The 23,552-nt window shown below is 43.2% G+C and overlaps 1 protein-coding gene across 13 annotated transcripts in view; it reads right to left on the bottom strand.

The window, feature by feature from the left end:
- Positions 1-23,552, bottom strand: part of HTR2C (5-hydroxytryptamine receptor 2C) — a 270,325-nt gene that overhangs the window by 106,412 nt on the left and 140,361 nt on the right. The window contains exon 1 of one of the 13 annotated variants that reach the window (XM_081180497.1): positions 19,475-19,493. The exons of the other annotated variants lie outside the window; for them this stretch is intronic. The gene's annotated coding sequence lies outside the window, so the exon portion shown is untranslated. Of the gene's footprint in view, positions 1-19,474; positions 19,494-23,552 lie in introns of those variants that run through there. 13 annotated transcript variants of the gene reach the window in all.

Raw genomic sequence — 23,552 nt, 5'->3', positions numbered from 1 at the left:
TGTCTTTTCTCTAAACGAAAAAAAGCCCCAAATCTTATAACCTTTCCTCTGAGGGGAGCTTTGCAGCTGTACAATATCCTTTTTTTGCGCTGAGGTGACTAGAGCTGTACACAGTACTTTCAAGTGCTGTCACACCACAGACTTGTATAACAGCATTATGATATTATAACATTCCCCTGGGTGATCTTCTCCCCCTCCACCAGCAGATCAGGAATCATTTGAGCAGCACAGAATAGGGAGCGCTCTCTCTCTCTCTCTGATTGCAGGGGGGGAAACCCCCAGATTGAGTTACAAAAAAATTGTGAAGATGGTGGGTGGGTGAGCAACCTCACACACCTTGGGGTATGTTGCTCCTGACCACTTTCCCCCAAAGGGAATGCAGAACTTGAGAGGAGTGGGAAGGATTCCCAATCTGGCATATAGGAGGACATTGTTACAGGTCTTTGGTCTCCACAGTAGAAACTATTGCAAATGGAATTCTCCACCCATCCAATAATTCATCTCTACCTGCTTGGTCCCCAGTAAGTAATGTTGTGCATGCCCCAATCGCTGAGCAGCGAGAGGCTTCAGGGGTGCCTACACTTTACTCAGGAATTGGTTTCCTTGAACTGAAGGCAAATGGAGACTGTGGTGCCTTTAGAATATATGGTTTTATTTGAGCATAAGATGGAAGGGCTCACAGCATTAACACCCCAACAAATCTTGCCTCCCTAGTAGATTTCCAAAGAAGTTCCAAACTCAGCTTTGGGTCCAGCACAAAGCAAGACACGCCTCTGCATTCAGCTTCCAACACCAGCCAAAACCTCATGCTCACACAAAAAATTCCCTTGACCTATTGCTTTCCATCCTAGGATGATGTGGCATCCAGCCAAGTGAGGTGGAAAAATGCCATGCCCATTTGTCTCTATGGCAACTTCTTTGGCCATGCAAATAGTAGCATTTAACTGGATAGCCAAGGCTGGTTCAGTAGCCTCTTCTACTGGATTCTAAACTTTATTAGATACAGGATCACAAGCCTGGAAGGAACCCACAGATATCATCCACACTGACCCTCAAACCTATAACAATGATATGAAGAGAGACAGAGAGCAACATCCCATTATGCCTGGGGTAGCCAAATGAATAGCTCCACAAAGAGTGCTAATATTCAGGTCAGGGCAATACAAAATTGAAGAAAACTAATCACAATGGATTTAATCCAGATTATATCAGTTGAACTCAGATGCCATTGAAATCAATTAGACAAGTTGGTCATCATCATGACTTAACTCTCTTTGATGGAGACACAGTTTAGCTGATTTAGTCTGGATTCAACCTACTGTATTCTGAAGCCTCTCTCTAAAAGCAAAGCCCATCATTTTATGTTTCTCCCCCCCCCCACAAAAAAAAATCAGGACAAAGCAAAGGGAAAATATGTAGGAAAATGCAATGTGTTTACAAGAGAATAAGTCAACTTTTAGATGAATACAGATGAACTCCCACGATGGATGGGAGAAATATTACATCAGGAGAGCTTTTACATGGAAAGAGTAACAGATAGGTTTATCAGGTCCTCTAGCTGATTTAGCAGAATATTTTAATACCTAAAACTGAGTAATATTTCATTCTTTCTTCTAATATGAACACAGTCCTTTGACTCCAAAGTAGCCCTGCTAAGCAAAACAGACATGCTCTGTAGTTAAGTGGGTATATTTGATAATAGCTTTTCTTTCTATCCAAGAGCCTATGATTTAGGTCCATGTTGCCTGCTAGCATCTTTCAGAGCACAGTGCCAACAAAACAAAGCTATAAACTTCAAATATTGTCAGCAGCATTGGGGTTGATCTGAAAGGGAGGAATCCCCCAACCCCAAGACTTTAAACAGCTAGAATTAATTTTTGTGAAGTGTATAAAAGCATTCACCCATTCAGAGTGAGGAGAGATTAGTTGCTGTCACTTTGAACTGGTTTTCATGACCAAATATGAATTCAATCTGTAGCATTATCTTAGCATTGCTCCAGAATCGCTTCCAAGGAAGAAGCAGTCCCAGTTACTGATCAGGCTGTGAATGTAGTGCAGTGCAGACAGCAGTAATGTTGATGGTGGGCGAGTGGGAAAACATGTTTCCCTCTCACAAAAAGCCTTATTTGCCCAGCCAGGGCAGAAGGATTGTTGCAAGAAAGACACAGCAGGATGGAATTGCTTAACCCCTCTCCCACTAGGGGTGGGCAAATTTCAGTTTAGTACAAATTTGGCCCCATAAACACACTTTTGTGGAACCATTTCCCTTTACTGTATATTGTACAGTTCTACATTTATATGGACACTCTCCCTTAATATATATATTTCCACAGACTTCATTAGGCTGGAGGGCTGCATTGCAAAATTCAGAAGCACTTCAGTTCACATCTTGTTTTGGGATGTGTGAATTAGGTAAATGCAACCTGAATCAAATCTATCCTGTGCCCATATCTCCCTCCAACCCACTAGTTCTCCACTACAGACTCCTCCAAACATATATACCAGACAATTTTAATCATGTTGCCCCACCTCAACCAGACTCAGAAACTGGAAATAAACACAACTTCAGCAGGGAGTGGGGTTAACTGCCTCAGCAGAGGACGTTTGCAATGGAGAAAGGTGCAATAGGGATGATGCTAATTTAGCCTTCTCCCCGCTTCCACCCCAGATACGTTCATCTCACAGCAGACTGCAGCACATTTCAAGAGAGAGCAGCAAAAGAGGATGGGAGAAATCTTAAGATACTGCAGTCCATTCCAGACTTTGCAACTGCAAAAGTGGTGGGTAGCCTGCTTCCTCCCACCAAAGGAGTCAAATAATTTGGATACTTAGGGTTGGTGTACAAGCCTACAGTTTCTTGTTTTTTATTTAAAACATCAAGAACATTATGCACAGCCACCTGCCCTTCACACCAAGCCCATTTTTCGAGAGAAGGATTTGCACCTCGCAGGCGTTATATTTGGCAGTAATCAAAATGCAAGCCACGGACAGCCAGCCACAGGCAAAGAAAGAATAGAAAATATGCCAGATGTATTAGAGACAGGGAAAACGTAACTGACAAGGCAGAGGGATATGGGTGGTGATGGTGGGAAAGAACTGACAGGATGGATGAAGGAAATGCCAATGAGACTGGAGGATGGTTGTCAATCAGCCAAAAAGTCCTACTTAAGCCAGCCTCAGTTCACACAAATGTCAGCCTTTAAATAAAGTTAGTCTTCCACTCTCACTTCACAAACTAGGAAGAGCATAGTTACTGCTGACCTTTAAAGCCCTAAACGGCCTTGACCCTGAAGGAGCATATCCATTTTCATTGTTCAGCCCGGACACTGAGGTCCAGCTCTGAGGGCCTTCTGGCAGTTCCCCATTGTGAGGTTATAGGGAGCCAGCCAGAGGGCCTTCGCAGTAGTGGCGCCCACCCTGTGGAATGACCTCCCATCAGTTGTCAAGGAGATAACAACCATATGACTTTCTGAAGACATCTGAAAGCAGCCATGTATCAGGAAGTTTTTAATGTTTGGTGTGTCTTTATATTATGCTGGAAGCCACCTAGAATGGCTGGGGCAACTCAGTCAGATGGACAGGCTGCCATTATTATTATTATTATTATTATTATTATTATTATTATTATTATTATTATTATTATTATTCCAGTTGTGTCGAGTGCTAGGATCCTGGATTTTAGCTGAGCAAAAATGGAGATGTTTAACCTGCACATCTGGTGGAGCTTGTTAGATTTGATGGAGCTCAGTTGATGCCTTATGCCTCAATACCTTGTGCTCCCTACACACATCTACTCAGACCCAACATTCATCACCTGAGGCCCTTCTTCATGTACCCTTTTGGGGAAAGTGAAGAGGATGGTTACTGAGTTCAATTGCATCTATATTTATATAAAGCAATTAAGCCTGCAACTGAGGGGGTATTCCTAGCCAGAAGAAGAAAGGGAATGATTCTTACTCCAGGAAGATCCTACTGGGGTGTAGGGAAACTGCACTAAAGGGTCGCCAATGACTGCCAAGACAATGAACAGTGAAAAATATGGTTCCTTGGGATTGTTTGAGAAATTTTGCACATGGAGAGAGAAAGCCACCAACATTTGGGAATGGAAAAGTTCTGAAAGAACTTTAGCCTTAGCTCAATTTTAAAACAGGCCTCGATAGCAAAGTGTGGGAGACTATAAAAGTGCAACAAGCTGACAGTTATTTAGCCTATTATTATATTTTGACAACCATGGAAAGGATTGTATGGATTTATTTGGATTTATTAATATACATATTTCCTCGAACAATGGGTTTTGTTCTTAAGGAGAGCCTCCTATGCATTTGTTCACAGCAAATCAGAGTACATAATGTAAAGTGAGAATTGGTCCTCGCTTGCCAAGCAAAACAATAAATTCTAGATCTTTAGTGTCGGCCCAAGACATTTCTGATAGCTGAGGGACATTCAACAATACTCTGAAGCTGGCGGCATCCTTGGCTAAATTTTTATCTATTGCCCAAAGAATCACAAATCAGCAGATTAGACTCGTTTGGATTTCATAATAAATAATAACTGTGCTCATAAATCGATTCTGGGAGATATGAACAAACGGATATGAACAATCCTGCCCTCTGTCCTTAGTATCAAATTCTGCCTCTGGAATGCACATCCAGTAACTACTAGGACAAGACGAGGACCTCTGTATGACAGCCACGTACCCCACAGGCAGCAGACATCCTGATAATTGCAAAGTTCTGGTTGTAAGCTTCCTTTGAGGTCCTGTTGCAGTTTTAGCTCCTTGTCCAAAGAAGAGGCCGAGGAGCACCCCTATACAAATCCAGAGTGGAGTCCCTGAGTCATTTAGGACTATGTTAACTTGTTGTTCATGAGTGGGGGAAAGGAAGCTGTGTTGGGTGTGTGTGGAAATATTGTGGAGAAAACATGGTCACCTGACAGTAATTTTGTTGAAAGGGTACTCCTAGCAAAACAGAAAGCACACAAAATTGCCCAAAGGTGCCAAAAGCCTGCAGTGAACATGGCAATATTTTCCTAAGAACAAGGATAGCTGCCAGAACCATAAAACGGATAGGATCTCTTAAGGCATCTCTAGAGAATTACGGATTTCAAAAAGAACACTAAAGAAAATCACAGGGTGTACTAATAAAATTATGAATGCAGTCAAGGTGATAAACTGGGGCAGTAAGTACAGAGATGGCTAATGGAATTCACAGGAGTAAGGGGAATAATGTTGAATTATTACACCCATTTTCACTCTTTCTGGTTTCCTGCTCTGGAGAAGCCAGAGCTCCGAGGAAAACATAAACAACAACCTTGACATGCAAGGTAATCAGACTCAAAGTATTTTGGTGACACCTAATGAACTGTAAACATGGGTACACCAGATTAGGGATGGATAGTTTGACCTGACCGTGGCACAATTTAACAATCAGCAAATGCTGAATTTCTCCTGTTGTGGCAAAATCCTCAGTCCCCAACATGTCATCAGGCTGCAACTTTGAATCGTCAAAGGTTTTGTTAAATGAATTCTCCAGCCCTTATTTATGACTGAAAGGCGCCATTGATGTCTGGGCATGTAGCACATATTACACAGGGGCTGCAAAACCTCAAGCCCAGGGATCAACTGTGGCCCTCCAGGTCTCTCTGTCTAGCCCTCAGAATGCTCACCAGGCCACACCCCTCACGGGTGCTGCTTCACACCAAAGTTTTGGTTGGAATTTGTCCTTAATTCTGATAATGCCTTGTCTCAGGATGGGGGATAAAGAGTGGTGTGGGGTGTGTGCGGAAACTAGCCTATGGCACGATGATTAAAACTGCATTAGTTGTTCTACCCACTTTTCCTTCTGGCCCCAAGCACCACTGCCAAGCAGAAAAAGTTCCCCCCACTGTTGTGTTACACTTTGCTGACCACAAGTCTCAGAAAGATAGAGCACATGCTTCATGTGCAGAAAGATACATGTTCCAATCCATGGCATCTCCAGGGATGGGGAGCAGATCTTAGGCATCAGGTCTGGAAGAGGAAATTCTACCTCTGCCTCTGTGTTCAGGACCTTGGAGAGCAGCTCCAGCCTGTCTTGGTATGATTGATATGGTGTGATTTCACATAAGGTATATTCTTGCATTTGGGGAAGAAGTATAGCTCAGGAACAGTGCCTGTTTGGCATGTAGGAGAACCTGGAGTTCAATTCCTGGTTTCTCCAGTTTAAAAGGCATTTCAGGGAAGTTGTGGGGCGGAGCGGCGGCAAGGAACAATCACCACAATACATTTTAAAAGGTGCTCCCAAGAGACGACCAGAGTGAGATCATGGAAGCATAAAGAACCATTCCAAGACATCTGTGAAGTAATTAATGACGCCTGTTAGTGGGTGTTTAGCAATTGCCTCTGTGCCCACCAGGAGCAAAGAGTTTATCTTACCCTTCCAAAACAGCCTTTTAATTTTTTTTTAAAAAAATACAGTACTGTAAAGGCATTCATTGCTACCAATTCACTGTATAAATTTAAAATGATAAAAAGAGAATGGACGGTATATTTCCATTTCCTATAGACACAGCGCTTCCTATCAGATCAAATACTCTCAATAAAGTACTGAAATCTTTGGTATTCAGATGGGATTTGGCACCGAGCGTCTATTAATTAACCAGAGAGATGATAACAAGGTTTACATAATGGGTTCTCTCAGTCTTGGAGGCTGGCAGGGAGGCCCCCACAAAAGCTGAGCAGATTTCAGCCCCCAGGTGTTTGGCAAGCGAGATTCTCAGCTTCACTCTTCACAGATTCACAGGCACTTACTGTGTCTGGCTTAGTAACAGACCCTCTAAATCTTCCAAGGTTGACATACTGATAACAAATTCCTGTAATCGCATCAAAAATGTTCTGAGTTGTTTTTACAAAGAGGAAATTCTAGTCACACACACACACACACACACACACACACACACAGACACACACACTTAGCTTTCAGGTAACTATGGCTATGTCAAGTCATCTTCCATTCCCTTACTAATTCCTGTCAGTAGCTGCCATTTGCTCAGCTGCGTGGTGGAATCCCAGGGTATGGTAACCATGGAAATTGGACTTCAGGAAAACCAAGCTGGATTGGCCAGCCTCACTCCTTACAACTCCATCACCAATGAACACTTTCTGGGATTCTCAAAGACACTGAACATATCTCTGCTTTCACCTATGTGCCCACAGCCAATTTTCCACATCCCTAAAAGTAGCTCCAGTCATGTGTCCCAAGGGCAAAGCACATCTGATTCAAGGAAGAGGGCTGTAGCTCAGTGGCAGAGTACCTGCCTTGCATGCAGATTCATTCCCCACCATCTCCAGTTAGCCTGGGAGAGACCCCTGAGTGAAAACTTGGAGAGCCAATGACAGTCAGTGTAGATGAAGATGGACCAATGTTCTGATTGAGTGTAAGCCTGCTTCCTATATTCTCAGAACGTCCCCTTAAAGAACCTCTAATTACAAGGCTAGGAAAAAGCTTGGCCTAAGACCATGAAGAGTTGCTGGCAGCCAGAATGTTGAGGAAGATGGAGCAAGGGTGCAACTCACTGGAAGGCAGCTTATGCTATACATAAATATCCAAGAAGGACCCAGAGCTCAGTGGCAGAGCAGATGTTTTGCATGCAGCTGTGCTAATCTTCTGTCCCTTTCATCTAGGGCTGGTGGAAAGATCATTCTTTATCAGAGACAGGACTGGCTAACCATTTGTTCTCCAGTTGTTGCTGGACTAAAATTCCCAATTTCCCTGGCCACTGTCTGCAATGGCTAGGATTGATGGGAGTTGGAGTCCAACAACATCTGGAGTACCACAAGTTTCATAACTTAAAGTTCCAGCCTTAGACCTTGGAAAGTAAACAGTTATTAGTGCCTGAAGAGGTGGTTCATGAAAACATCAGGCTAAGCACTAAGTATAATGGCCAACCAGGTGGGAAGCTCACAAGCAGGACCTAAGCCCTATAAAAACATAGGAAGCTATGTTATGCAAAGTCAGATAATAAGAAGAAGCTTACAATAAAGCAGACAAAATATCATTACAATCGCAAAGTGTACATTTCAGCAAGGCTTACAAAGAACCATAAAGCATAAAAATAGTTTTTATTGTATTGAAGGATACTAGAAGCAGCTGACAATAGGCAGGCTTCCAGATAAGGTCCTGATTTGAATGTCTTCCTCAGGTGATAACACATCAAAAGCCCTAACTGCGTTCATCTCTCCCAATAAGTTCATTGATTCCAAGAGGATAACACCAGTGGAAGGGTTCAAAATTATAGGCTTGTGTCAGTATTAACTAATTTGACTGTCAGTGGCTCTCCAGAATTCAGCCCTACCTGCAGGTGCTGGAGATGTTCTGCGTGCAAAGAAGATGGTCTGCCACTGAGTCATGACTCTTCCTCAAGTGGCATATTCCAACCAACCCAACAAAGTAGCAGGCACTTTCAGGCACTGAAGCTCAGGGGAAGGTGTATAACAATGGCAAGTAGTCACATGCAAATAATCTGATGTCAGGTGAAATAAAGTTGTCTGTTGCTATCCTAGGACTGAAACCCAAGCTCTTGAAGCCAGGCCTGCAAGAATGTTCTACCTCAACCATCAAAGATAGCATGCCTGTGATTACTAGTTCCTAGGGATCACACGCAGGGAGCACTAGGGCATTTGTTTGGAAACTTTGCAAACAGAGTGCTGGGTTATATGTGCCTTTGGCCTGATCCAGGAGCCAGGCTCTTATCATGTTCTTAGAACCAGGCTCTTATCATGTTCTTAGAACCTGGAGGATGCAGGGGCCTTCATCCAATTCAACTGAATGGCAGAAGATGTTTGAAGTCATGCCCCTTCCAAGATGGTTTTTTAGCCTGTCCTTTTGCTTTTGGGTTGCCCCTTGAAGCCTATGGGTTCACAGTGTCCAGTCACAGCCACAAACAGGGAAAGCAAGAACTGGCTCAAGGCTTTCTCTAACTATTGCAATGAGAGGGAGTTCAGAATGCCAGTGTGCTAAAAAGTCTGTCCCAGAGAGATTGGAAATCCGTTTGCTAGTTGAAAGTGGTTGGTGCTCCACACAACCTTTTATACCTTGCCGATCAGAAAGTGTTCCTTGTCTGCCCTGCTTGCATTGGGATGGTTTGCCTGCCCTGAAAGCAGCACTTAAAGGAAGCTTGCTACATGGATCTTCTTCATGCAAGATTGTACAAGCAAGATGCTGATGTTGAAACTCCCCATGACAGGAGAATCAAGGTAATCTGCAGATGAGCCTTGACATTTTCAGGACCACATTAGCAACATGGCCTGTATTTTAATGGGTCATGGTCAGTTTTCTCTCTCTCTTCTGAGCTTTCTTTTATACCAGCAATGGGAGAACCTCAGGCCTGGGTGCCAAATGTGACCCTCTAGTACTTTCTATTTGGCAACCAGAACCCAGCTTCTGGGCCTGCCCACCAGAGGCATTCCCACGTGGGAATGCAACTCCACCCAGATATAATTATACCAGTAGGCTGTTTTCCCCTGGTGCTGCTGTGCTCATTTTGTTGTTTCCAGTGTGTGTGTGTGTGTGTGTGTGTGTGTGTTCCACTGCAATTGCTTTGCAGTTTTTCTAGTTTCTGTTTTTCTGTACCAAATTCTTGCTATGTCTTCTTGAAAAGTTGCATGATGAGGCCAAGAACACTTGCAAATGAATTAAGGCAAGAGTGACAGCCCTAAATAGTAAATGAGCATCATAACAGTCATGGTGGCCCAGAACAGAGGTCCATCTAATGCTAGTATCCACTGTCCCCACAAGCAAGACTGGCCACGATGGCTATGTCTCCATGGTCAGAGGCAGAAAGGCTTCTGAATACCATTTGCTGGAAACCGCAGGAGAAAACAAGTGCTCTGGTGCTCAGGTCCTGCTTTCAGTCTTTCCACTGAGGAATCTGAGCAGCCACTAGGAGAACAAGATTCTGGGCTAGATGGACCAATGGAGGCTCTTCTTATGTTCGAAAGATGTGAAGGCAATAGCTTTCCCCATTCCTTAGCTCCAGAGCCTGCAATATAGGAAGAGTCCAAGTGGTCCGTTTCCACTGCGTGTCAGTTTCACATGTGTTTACTCAAAAGCCTTTCTGCATTAATCTGCTATTATTATTCTTTTAAAAATCCACCCTTTTTAAGAACAAGCAATCAGAAGTACACATAGGACTCCAAAACTGGCCTCACCATGGTTTTGCATTAACAGCATCCTATGTGTTGGCTTACAGGTCCCATGAGGTATAAAGTCATTACACGGCCGCCGCAGCAGCAGACAGTGAGGAAGCATATATTTTGAGCGTCATTCACAAGCCAATCTGCACCAGGAACCAATAACTGAATTAGTAGCTGCCCTTTCCCCACCAAAGCAGCCACCTCAGCACATCAAGGCTAGGTCAGCTATCCCAAGTCATCACAGGCTGCCTAATTCCTACTTGCAAGGGGTGGGGGTGGGATCTAAAGTTAGATGATGAAATTAATGGGAAAGAATAACTTAGACCCATTAATTTCAACAGGTCTACACTGTATACAACCTTTAATATCCCACATACCAGGGTGTTTGCTAAGGTTAACTGACAAGACTAAATGCGAATATGAGATACAAACCCTCTGCTGCTAAAATCCAAAGTAAGAACTAGCATTCATTCAGATAGTTTGTCACCTGATCACTAAAGAAATTGATTGGTCCCCTCTAGGAAGATGCTCAGTGAAGAGTCTTTAAAGATTAAGCAGAAAACTGTCTCATAAGATGTTATGTATTTTTGTAAGCCCTTGAATTTTCTTAAACAAAACAAAACAACAACAAAAAAACTACAGTAAAAGAACACACGAAAGCCCTTTTTGACCTCTGAGTGATCATACAGACAGCAACTAGCTTTAAAGAGAACTGTAGCAATCCTGCCTGCTCAGATCTTTGAAACTGAAACAGCAAAATTCTTAAAGTGCATTACGTTCTTGCTATCATTGAGACTTTAGGCTCCTTTAGTTTATGCTTTACACAGCAAGGAATTGTCTGTAAGTTTTAATCTTGAGGGAAATCTATTCCAGATAGAGAAGTTGGATATACATTTTGAAAATAAATAAATAACCCTGGAGCTGTGCTGCACTGAATGACTTAGTGGGATAGCTGAAAGATTGGGGGGGGGGGAGTTCCACAGGAGCAACCAATCGAATGCAATCATTTTGTGAATTGCCTTTCTAACAAGACTAATTCCTTTGCTCCAGTTTGATGGATTTCAACCATTACGAGATCCGTTGAAGACTAGAGGAGCATGCGGAAGAAGGAGAGGAGGTGGGGAGAGCTTGATAATACCATTCACTGCTTGCCATTCTGAGAGAGTCTTTGCTTCTTCGTGTTAAGCAGATTATTACAGAAAGAAAGCCTAATGGCTCTGGTGCCTCCTCTTAACTCATCATGCCACAGTGGATTTAGCTTTCCCAGTGCCTGGGAAGTGTGAAATGAAAGCATTAGGCAGTGAGTTTATTTATATTGCTTTGTCTTGAGTCAAGACAGCTAGGCCTCCAGCAGCCCACCTGAAGGCTATTGTAATATTACAAGCAGAGCAAAAAAAGTCACAAAACTATCTTGAGCAGAAATGCATCTTTAATATATGCCAGTGGAAATTTCTCCCCAGCTCCAATATCACTTCCAAAGCCCAGAGCTTCTTCAAAATGGAACTCCTTAAAGTTGACAAATGAGCTGGATGGAACTTGTCATACTGGAAATCATGCACAATGCACTAGGATAAGCAAGATTTTGCATACAGTGGTACCTCGGGTTACACACGCTTCAGGTTACATACGCTTCAGGTTACAGACTCAGGCCAGGTTACAGGGTAACCCAGAAATAGTACCTTGGGTTAAGAACTTTGCTTCAGGATGAGAACAGAAATTGTGCTCCGGCGGTGCGGCAGCAGCAGGAGGCCCTATTAGCTAAAGGCGGGGTGGCGGTAGAACATTTCTATTCAGCAGAATTTGAAGAAGTTCTGACATTCATATGCCACAAATAAGATATAGATGAAAAAAGCAAAGGAAGGAGAAGGCTGCCAAGGCAACTTGCTGTACAAAATGGGAGAGTGCAAAATGTAGCTAAGGGAGGTGAAATGTGGATTCAAATTGGGTGATGAAAAGAATACATATAAGAATGCAGTATCAAGGGCATGAGTAATAGTTCTAGAATGGGTTGGGTCTTAAACCAGGCTCCCAGACATCAAACTCTAGATGCCTTATCTCCTGAGCCATCAATGTTCTGAACCTCCAGGGCACCACCTAGGCTGAAGTACCTGTCTGTCAGAACATTCCATCAGCTAACATACACACTCAGGGCCAATCCCTTTCTCCCAGGCTCTGAGCTTGCTCCTCCAACTTATTTTTGATATGAGGAATCTTGACCTCTGCGTGGTATTGACTATGCACCTACCTTTGGCCCCTTGATCCACATTTGTTGCCTGAAATGCCTGGACCATACTTCTTCCTGTGCTCTGCTTGGTCAACAGCTAGCTTACCTGGGTCATGGAGCCTAACAGGCTGAAACCTGACCTTTGCCAAAGTCTGGTTGTCCCTTCAGTCTGTACAAAGGTATTTCTTGTTCCTCTATCTTCTTCCTATACCTGGGAGCAGAATGGCTTGTGGGCTTCCTATTGGAACATCTGGTTGGCCACTGTGAGAACAGGATACTCTCTAACCAGGGCATTATATGAAGTGGTCACCATGGCTGTCAGTCACCCTGCCTCACACCAATGGCTGATGAGGAGACACACTGTACAGTAAGGACATAAGATCCCTGGTTGATCATGCCAGTGGCCCATCTAGTCTATCATCCTTCTCTCACAGTGGCCAACCATATGCTTATGGGAAGTCCACAACCAGGACCACGAATCCCAGTATCATTTAACAACCAACCCCTCTTCACAGGGAACTCATGGCTCTGAGATGGGACTAGGGGTTTCCAAACAACTTTCAGGACCTTTAACGAACTACTTGCTTCCAGAATTATTTGGGGGAAGCTCCCCTCTGTGGGGGAGAAAATCCACAGGAAATCTACAGCTTAGGGGTTGCCACAGATAAGGTCCATGGAACTACCAACATGGCATTTAAAGGGAAATCACACTGGGTTTAGCATCCTCAACCTGACTCCTGCTGTGCAATATCCACAACAGATGTAAATACTAGCATGATGGATAACAGGTTACTGTTCCATTTTACCTCAAAACCACTCTTCAGTTCTTGCCTTTTTAATGATCAGCATCACTATTGACATGTACATTCTATTCATTGATACCTTCTCTCTTTTTTTAATAGTAAGTGTAACGTTAATTGTTACAAAACTGGGATCAGGAGAAAGTGGTGAGCACTATGGCTCAGAAGCAGAGCCTCCCCCACTCTAAGCGCACCTTCCAAATGTTGCGAGCTACAACTCCCCATCATCCCCAACCAGCATAGCCAATGGTTGGGGATGGTGGGACTCAAAAGTGAAAATATCTGGCTACTCTTATATCTAATCATCAGGCCCGTATTTTGTAAAACAGTGGATCCTTCTGTCAGCTAGGAGTGACAGCACTCCATTTGCCCCATGTGTACAATGAGAAGAGGACCTGGTTTCCAACCTTCCCTGTGCATTCTCACTATAAAGCTATTTTAAAAGTATTTAGTTGGCTATTTATGTCCTGTTTGGCAGTTCTACCGCTAGAAGCAGCCAACACCAATGAAAAGGAAAGTACATCGACTAGAACTCTATAAAAACATCAGCCGTTAAACCAACACCACATTAAGAAGTCTCTAAAACCGACATGTACCAGGTAAATTGCAGCACTCAATAATCGTCTATAATCAGAACCTCATCTAAAGGTTATTCTGGGATTCCTACCAGACCTTCAAGAGATATTCAAGACTCATAGTTGTACCCCAGCTTTCCTTCAAGCAGCCCAGAGTGACATTTTATCATCCCACTGCAAACTTCCCAGGTTGTCATGGGCCAGGAGTCAGCTTCACTTGCTGAGCAGCAGCCTGAAGGAGCAGAAGGTGAAGTGACCACCTGCTGCTGATCAGCCTTCTTGCTACTGATGAGAACCAGCTGGCTCCAGCATTCTTAAGCATGGTTTTCAGCCTCAGTCAGTTGCTGGAAACAACATTAGTTGTTCCTGGCCGGACCTGCTACTTCTTGCTTCTCGTGACCTTGGACCCTTGCCTTTCTTGACCCCCAGATCATCTATGTGCCCTGCTTCTGCGCTTCCCACTGGAGGCTCCTGTTGACCATGGTGAGAACAGCATGCTGTACTAGAGGGATCCTTGGCCTAAGCCTTGCATACACCAGCACAGATAACACCCCACACATTTTCCAGGACATTCTGCTGGCCATGCTCTCCTCACAAAAGATCACTTTTGAACAACTGTTGCTGAGAAAACTGATCGTCACAAAAACAATGCAAGATAGACATCGCAGAGAGAAGAAGCTAAAATAGGAATAAGGCAGGAGATGCCTGATGGGAAAGCCTGCTACTTGTTCTTAACTCTCTGCTTCCCTTCCAACCCAGGCTCCCAAGTCTGCAGGCTGTTATTTGAAGATAACTACACTACTTACCAGGGACTCTCCAGTTGGCACAACTATTAAGTATGTTCCAGCTTTGAAAACTGAGCACGTGCCAACCACCTCCTCAATTCAAAGTCAGCCTCTCAACACTCACTGTCTCATTCCTGATCCATCAATAACTGGGAACAACCCAGAAAAGCCATTAATTTAAATTAAGTTTTGAAGTTTTTTTTAACCCTTTGAAGGTGTGTGTTTTTCAATCATTTCTGTCTTTTTGATTTGCAATTGAGAGGCAAAATGTTAAACTGGAACATGCTAGAAAATTGTTCCCGTGAAAACTCTTAAAAAACAAACAAACCTGTAATGCTAACAGTGAAACCCTGTATATACACCCATACATATAGAATCATAGAATCATAGAGTTGGAATAGACCACAAGAGCCATCGAGTCCAACCCCCTGCCAAGCAGGAAACACCATCAGAGCACTCCTGACATATGGTTGTCAAGCCTCTGCTTAAAGACCTCCAAAGTAGGAGACTCCACCACACTCCTTGGCAGCAAATTCCACTGTCAAACAGCTCTTACTGTCAGGAAGTTCTTCCTAATGTTTAGGTGGAATCTTCTTTCTTGTAGTTTGGATCCATTGCTCCGTGTCCGCTTCTCTGGAGCAGCAGAAAACAACCTTTCTCCCTCCTCTATATGACATCCTTTTATATATTTGAACATGGCTTTCATATCACCCCTTAACCTCCTCTTCTCCAGGCTAAACATGCCCAGCTCCCTTAGCCGTTCCTCATAAGGCATCGTTTCCAGGCCTTTGACCATTTTGGTTGCCCTCCTCTGGACACGTTCCAGTTTGTCAGTGTCCTTCTTGAACTGTGGTGCCCAGAACTGGACACAGTACTCCAGGTGAGGTTTGACCAGAGCAGAATACAGTGGCACTATTACTTCCCTTGATCTAGATGCTATACTCCTATTGATGCAGCCCAGAATTGCATTGGCTTTTTTAGCTGCCGCATCACACTGTTGGCTCATGTCAAATTTGTGGTCAACCAAGACTCCTAGATCCTTTTCACATGTACTGCTCTCAAGCCAGGTGTCCCCCATCTTGTATTTGTGCCTCTCATTTTTTTTGGCCAAGTGAAATACTTTACATTTCTCCCTGTTAAAGTTCATCTTGTTTATTTTGGCCCAGTTCTCTAATCTGTCAAGGTCGTTTTGAAGTGTGATCCTGTCCTCTGGGGTGTTAGCCACCCCCCGCCCCAGTTTGGTGTCATCTAAAAATTTGATCAGGATGCGCTTGAGTCCATCATCCAAGTCGTTGATAAAGATGTTGAATAAGACCGGGCCCAAGACAGAACCCTGTGGCACCCCACTAGTCACTCTTCTCCAGGATGAAGAGGAACCATTGATGAGCACCCTTTGGGTTCGGTCAGTCAGCCAGTTACAAATCCACTGAGTGGTAGCATAGTCAAGACCGCATTTTACCAGCTTCTTTACAAGAATATCATGGGGCACCTTGTCAAATGCCTTGCTGAAATCAAGGTAGGCTACATCCACTGCGTTCCCTTCATCTACCAGGCTTGTAATTCTGTCAAAAAACGAGATCAGGTTAGTCTGACATGACTTATTTTTCAGAAATCCATGCTGACTATTGGTGATCACAGCATTCCTTTCTAGGTGCTCACAGACTGTTTGCTTAATGATCTGCTCCAGAATCTTCCCTGGTATTGATGTCAGAGTGACTGGGCGATAATTATTTGGGTCCTCTCTTTCCCCCTTTTTGAAAATAGGGACAACATTTGCCCTCCTCCAGTCTGCCGGGACTTCGCCTGTTCTCCAGGAATTCTCAAAGATGACTGCCAGTGGTTCTGAGATCACATCTGCCAGTTCTTTTAATATTCTTGGATGCAGTTCATCTGGCCCTGGAGACTTGAATACATCTAAACTAGCCAAGTATTCTTGTACTATCTCCTTAGTTATTCTGGGCTGTGTTTCCTCTGCTGAATCATTTGCTCCAAATTCTTCAGGCCGGGCACTGTTTTCTTTATCGGAGAAGACTGAGGCAAAGAAGGCATTGAGGAGTTCAGCCCTTTCTGTGTCCCCTGTTTGCATTTCACCATCTTCTCCTCTGAGTGACCCCACTGTTTCTTTCTTCTTCCTTTTGCTACGGACATACCCATAAAAGCCTTTTTTGTTGCTTTTAACCTCTCTAGCAAGCCTGAGTTCATTCTGTGCTTTAGCTTTTCTGACTTTGTGTCTATATGTGCTGGCTATTTGTTTGAATTCCTCTTTGGTGGTTTCCCCCCTTTTCCATTTTTTGTACACACCCTTTTTTAATCTTAACTCAGTTAAAAGTTCTTTAGATAGCCACCCTGGCTTCTTTAGGCACCTTCCATGTTTCCGTCTCATTGGTATTGCCTGAAGTTGTGCTTTTACTATCTCCCTCTTAACAAACTCCCAGCCACCATGAACTCCCTTTCCTTTTAGTATTACTGTCCATGGGATCTCACCCAGCACTTCCCTAAGTTTTATGAAGTCGGCTTTCTTAAAGTCAAGAAATTGAGTCCTAGTATGCTTGGCTGCTCCTTTCCGCTGTATAGTAAACTTCAGAAGAGCATGATCACTCGCGCCTAATGATCCTTCCACTTCTACCCCACTAACCAGGTCATCAACATTGGTTAGGACCAGATCTAAAATGGCTGTTCCTCTTGTTGCTTCTCCCACTTTCTGGACAATGAAGTTGTCTGCAAGGCCAGTGAGGAATCTGTTTGACCTTATGCTCTTGGCTGAGTTTGACATCCAACAAATATCCGGGTAATTGAAGTCCCCCAATACTACTATCTCCCTTCCTTTTGCATGCTTGGCCATCTGTTCCAGGAAGGCATCATCTATGTCCTCCGTTTAGCTTGGGGATCTATAGTAAACTCCCACAATGAGGTCTCTGTTATTCTTCTCTCCCTTAATTTTGACCCAAATGCTCTTTCTTCTCTCCCTTAATTTTGACCCAAATGCTCTCACTTTGGCTTTGAGGTTCTAAATCTTGGATCTCTTCACAGGTATACACATCCCTGACACTCCTCCTCCTTTCTTGTCTGGTTTCTCTGAAATAGATTGTATCCCTCCATTATTACATTCCAATCGTGGGACTTATTCCACCAGGTTTCAGTGATGCCTATTATGTCATATTTAGTTTGCTGTACCAATGCTTTGTGCATTAGTGTACAGACATTGAAGTCCATTAATCATTCCCCCGTGTCTCTTATTTAAGGATTTTTTCCTCCCACCACTAGGTCTGCATGCTGTTTGCTCCATTTGGTCTATGACATTTGGATGATCATCTTCATCAATTGATAGACTCCTACCTTCAGGAGCACTGTCTCCCTCCCCCACATTAGTCAGTTTAAAGCCCTCCTGATGAGGTTTCTGAGATTTTGGCAAAAACATTCCTCCTAACCATTGTGAGGTGCAGCCCATCGCTTGCCAGAAGTCCATCTTCAAGAAATTGCAGTCCGTGATCTAAGAATCCAAACCGTTCCTGTTTACACCATTTGCGAAGCCAGCTGTTCACTTCCACTATTTTTTCCTCTCTCCCTGGGCCACGTCGTTCAACTGGGAGGACAGATGAGATGACAATTTGTGCATTTAATTGCTTCAATTTCCTGCCCAGAACCTCGTAGTCTCTTTTGATCTTCTGGAGGCTATTGCTTGCAGTGTCATTGGTTCCCACATGAACCAAGAGGAAGGGGTATTTGTCAGTGGGTTTTATGATTCCTTGCAGTCGTTCAGTTACATCTTGGATCTTAGCCCCGGGGAGACAGCACACCTCCCGAGACATCTTGTCAGGCCCACAGATCACTGCTTCTGTTCCCCTCAGTAGGGAATCCCCTATCACCTCTACACGCCTCCTCTTAGGTTTGGTCGGGGTTCTTCCATGAGCTGTCCATTCCAAGGTTGCCTGCACATTCCCTGAGGACTGACTTTGCTGATCGTCTTCATATACCTGATCGACTGTAATGAGGGAGAGATCCTCAAATGGAGTCTGTTCTTCTTCCATGCTAGGGGAGAGGACTTCAAAGCGATTGTGTATTTCTAAACAATCAGAGCGAACCCTGGGCCTCCTACTTCTTTGAGTCACGTTTCTCCATATATCTGGCACCTGTGTTGGTGAACTAGCCTCCTTCTCAGGGGTGTCCCCTGTCTCCTCCTTGGTGGAGACGGTGTTCTCTGTTGCTTCCAAGAAGAGCTCCAGCTCTCTAATTCTTTGGAGCGTAGCTACACGTTCCTCCAGTTGCTGGACTTTGTCTTCTAAGAGGGCAATCAACATACAATTGCTGCAGGTAAAGCTGCCTGCAACCTTTGGCAAGATGGCAAACATTGCGCAGGAACCACAGGCGACTGCAGCTGTTCCCTCACCCTCCATCTTGAAAACGTGTCGTTGGGGGTGGCTACAGTGGTCCTCCATCTTAAAAAGCGTGAAGACAGGACAAATAACCCCCCCAAAAAAACCTAGGTTTCCCCCAACAAACGTTTGAGACTAGCTCCCCTAAATCTAAAAGATGGATCAAACTATGCGCGCCGCCAGGCTGCCCTGCAAGCTCTGATAAGCTCCTCCCACAGCTAATCACCTGACTCAACAGAAACCCTGCCCCCTCTGACCTTTGGAGAGCAGCTAATCAGCCACAAGAAACACACACACCATATCATATACACTTATCAGACAAGTGCCATCTCTATTCTCTAGTAAAGACCTTTTTTCAAAAAACCTTTAAAGGAGAGATTTTGTTTTTTATCCTAGTTGGTATCTATACAGAATTTGGAACTGGATTATTATAGCTGATTTTTTAAAAGATCATTAATGACTCTGACATGTTGCCTTGGGAAGCAATTCATTTTTTAAAAAAATGCCTATACAGAAGTAAGCACCACTGAGCTAAATTGGACTTACTCCCAGGTAAGTTTGTATACTAGGGACAGAGAACCTCAGGCCGTCCAGACATTGCTGAATCCCAGCCAGGCCAAAGGTCAGGATTAGGGATGCCAGAGAATTCTGTGAAAAATAGAAAAGAAGCATAAATTGTTACAGTTCTTGTTTTTGCCTGTGATCAGGAATGGAAATCAGTCAAGTGATGTATTCTTTCACATCACTGTGATGTTGTTGTTGTTTTTTAAGTTTGCAAACATTACATAGCTACAGTAATTACTTTTCTTTTCTCTGAAATGAATGTTAGGTCCCATAAATAGTTGCATAGCTTACATAAATCACATTAAGTAGAAGACAGTTGGGTAACTATTGCAGCATTTGGTGGAAGCTGAACTGCAGAGGAACAGAAACAGCACTGATTGTGAGCAATACATGTTGGAATGGAAATTGCTGACTTCATACATCCCTAATCAGAAGTGAAGGGAGCTGTAGTCCATTAACTTTGGGAGGCCAACAGATGCCTCACCTGTGTTGTGTAGGGTTAGGGAGCATGTGAATATGTTGGGGGAGATAAAAAGGGAACTACATTCTATTATTGTCTCTTCACATTCCAGAGCTGGGGTTCATAATAACACATTTGCTGATGTAAGTCTAGCTGCCCTTTTAAGCAGTGATAAAATATGCCAGGAGTCCTCCATGAATTTATGGTCTTCTGTTACCTTCGCCTTTCTCATAGTTTCAGGCTTCTCACAGGGAAAAAAGAGGAACCTTTTTTAAAAAGAAGAATTTCAGACACATGCCAGTTTCAAGTTTCTTTTCACTTGCTGCATGGCAGATTTTGGCCGCTTGATGGCCAAAACTGAACAGCCAAAGAAAAATCTACCTTTGAAGATAATTAAAGAAATTCAACTGTGAAATGAAACTATCAGCGTGGTATCTTTTGACTGGAGCCAATAAAGCTGTCTCTCACTCCCTGCTGAATTTCAGCCTCAGATAGAAAAGCTCCAGACAAATATGATTGTCAGAAGGTTCTTTAAAAATCCCATGTAGATTTGGAATATTTGGGGATTTGCATAATTTCTAAGTTTGGTAAAAACAGCATTACTTATAAAAGTCAATTAAGGAAATGTTTTGGTTTCTTTAAAAATTGTGAAGTGCCTTTCAATGATTATGTTCACCTCTGCAAACAGCAACCCAGTGCTGTTGTCCTCATTTTACATATGGGCAAAGAGGATGGAGACTAATGAGTCCAGGGTGAAGCAGAGGATTGAACCCTAGTGTCACAGATGCAACTATTCATCCTAGCTTTGCTCAGTTTTGCAGTCAGTCAGCTTCCTGACACACTGTCTTGCTTAGTATTATCCTGCATGTCGACTACAGGAGATGCCTAGCTATGCCAGAAGGGGTTAACCTGGGTCAGCAAGATGCTGGACTAGACAGGCTTTTTGTATACAAACATGTTAAACTGGGAGAAATTCACACTGAGATGCTGAAGAATAGTCATGGGGAAGCTTTTTTTTTTTTTTAAAGGAAACTGATGTGGAAATGTGGAAAACAGGAAAGTGGAAAAATGAAAAGCCATCCATGGGTGTCTGAGATTTCTTTTGATATTGAAAGGTGGGGACCTCTAAACCTCTCCCTTTGGGGAAAGGTTAATGTCCTCAAAATGAATGTTGTACCAAAGCTTTTATATATTCTTAGATGATTACCAATATATATCCCCAAATTATACTTCCAAAATATAAATCAACTATTTAGATCGTGCCTGTGGGGTACAAAGGCACCAAAAATATCACTACATAAAATGCAACTTCCAACTAAGGAAGGCGGCTCTGGGCTCCCAAATCTGGAACTGTTTCACCAGGCCTACCTGCTGAGTAAGACTAATTGTTGGAGAGCAAGCAGGAGAGCAAGCAGGGCTACTCTTGAACATAGTTTCTTTGAACCTCTTGTAGGAATATACTACACTCGGCTCCAGTTGTATGAAATATTCTATTATCCTTGAGACTATTCAAGCACCTATAAAAATTTGGATGAATATAAATAAAATAATAAGGATGACCCCTATCCCCATGAGAAATTAACAATATGGGCCAACCCAAAATTAAAAATTGGAAATCAAGTAATAATTTGGCAAAATTGGATAAAAAAGGTATTTTGACATTGAAATAATTAATTGATGAAAATTACAAATTTGTGGAATATAAGACTTTGCATGTAAAGTATGGATTAAGCAGTGAAACACAATGACAATACATCCAATTGAAACATACGTTGGAAAGGCAGTTTGGCCCTGATGCTATAGCAGCATCGGAAACACCCATGCTGCTACAAGATTTAATCTCTGCAACAAAAAACTCTACACGTGCACTATATAAAACCCTACTCAGCAGGACAAAATATGATTTAGAATATTATAGGCAAAAATGGAGTGAAGAGTTGGGGCTCCAGATAACAAATGATATATGGGAGTCAAGTATAAAATCAACAGAAATAGCCTCTATGGATCTAAGACTAAGACTTACTCAACAGAAAATAATATTCAGAGTCCACTAGACTCCAGCAAAACCATACCAGAAGATAATAATAATAATAATAATAATAATAATAATAATAATAATAATAATAATAATAATAATTTTATTTATACCCCGCCCTCCCCAGCCAAGGCCAGGCTAAGGGCGGCTAACAACAATAATAAAAACAAGTTGAATGAATACAACTTAAAAACAAGATTAAAATACAACATTAAAATATTGAAACATTAAAATATTAAAATGCAGCCTCATCACAGGAGAAAGGAAAAGAAAAAAAAAAGAGAGGGGAATGGAATCAAATTGGCTCCAAGCCAAAGGCCAGGCGGAACAACTCTGTCTTACAGGCCCTGCGGAAAGAAATCAGATCCTGCAGGGCCCTGGTCTCATGAGGAAGAGCGTTCCACCCGGCCGGAGCCAGTGTTGAAAAGGCCCTGGGTCTGGTTGAAGCTAATCTAACTTCCTTAGGGCCCGGGACCATTAGGGTGTTGCTATTTATGGACCTTGAGGCTCTCCGTGGGGCATACCGGGTGAGGCGGTCCCGTAGGTACGAGGGTCCTAGGCCGTGAAGGGCTTTAAAGGTCAAAACCACCACCTTAAATCTGACCCTGTACTCCACCAGGAGCCAGTGCAGCTGGAAAAGCACTGGGTGAATATGCTCCCATGGCAGAGACCCTGTAAGGAGCCTCGCTGCAGCATTCTGCACCCGCTGGAGTTTCTGGGACAGCTTCAAGGGCAGCCGCGCGTAGAGCAAATTACAGTAGTCAAGCCTGGAGGTGACCGTCGCATGGATCACTGTGGCCAAATCGGGGCAGGAAAGGTAAGGGACCAACTGCTTGATGCGGCGAAGGTGGAAAAATGTCGCCTTGGCTGTTGCTGTAACTTGCGCCTCCATGAAAAGGGAGGCGTCAAGGATTACACCCAAACTCTTAACGGAAGGCAATGGCACTAATTGGGCCCCTGCAAGAGAAGGGAGTTGGTCCCTCATCCCCATGCCATCCTGACCCAGCCAGAGGACCTCTGTCTTTGAAGGATTTAGTTTCAATCGGCTCCCACGAAACCATCCAGCCACAGCTTCCAAGCATCTGGTCAGTGTGTCCGAGGCCGAGTCGGTGTGGCCATTCATCAGCAGATAGAGCTGAAAATAACAAGTGCAGACAACGGCTGGAGATGTGGGAGTAAAAATGAGAACTTAGTACATATGTTGATTAACTGCCCGATAAGATCATTTTGGTGCGAGGTGAGGATATTTATAGCAAGAGTAATAAAAAGAAATTGTTATTTAGGGAAATTGAATTTAATTCTAAATTATATTCCAGAAACGTGGGAGATTTCAAGGGGTCAAAAAAATGGATGTACTGTGCTGTAATAGAAGCAAAAAACAACAACACCTTGTTTTGATGAATTGGAAGAGACGCAAAAAGATTCCATTGATCACATGGATTAACAATATGGACAGATTAGCTACATACAAACGAATTGCATGGAATTGAAGTAACCAAGAAAATAAAATATTTAGGTATTTGGCTTACACCTAAAAATATAAATTTAATTGAAGATAATTATAC

Source organism: Podarcis bocagei, assembly GCF_964188305.1.
Source record: "Podarcis bocagei genome assembly, chromosome: Z".
In the NCBI taxonomy this organism is placed as follows: domain Eukaryota; kingdom Metazoa; phylum Chordata; class Lepidosauria; order Squamata; family Lacertidae; genus Podarcis; species Podarcis bocagei.
The sequence above is the reverse complement of the archived record's forward strand: the minus strand, read 5'-3'. Positions and strand labels throughout refer to the sequence as shown.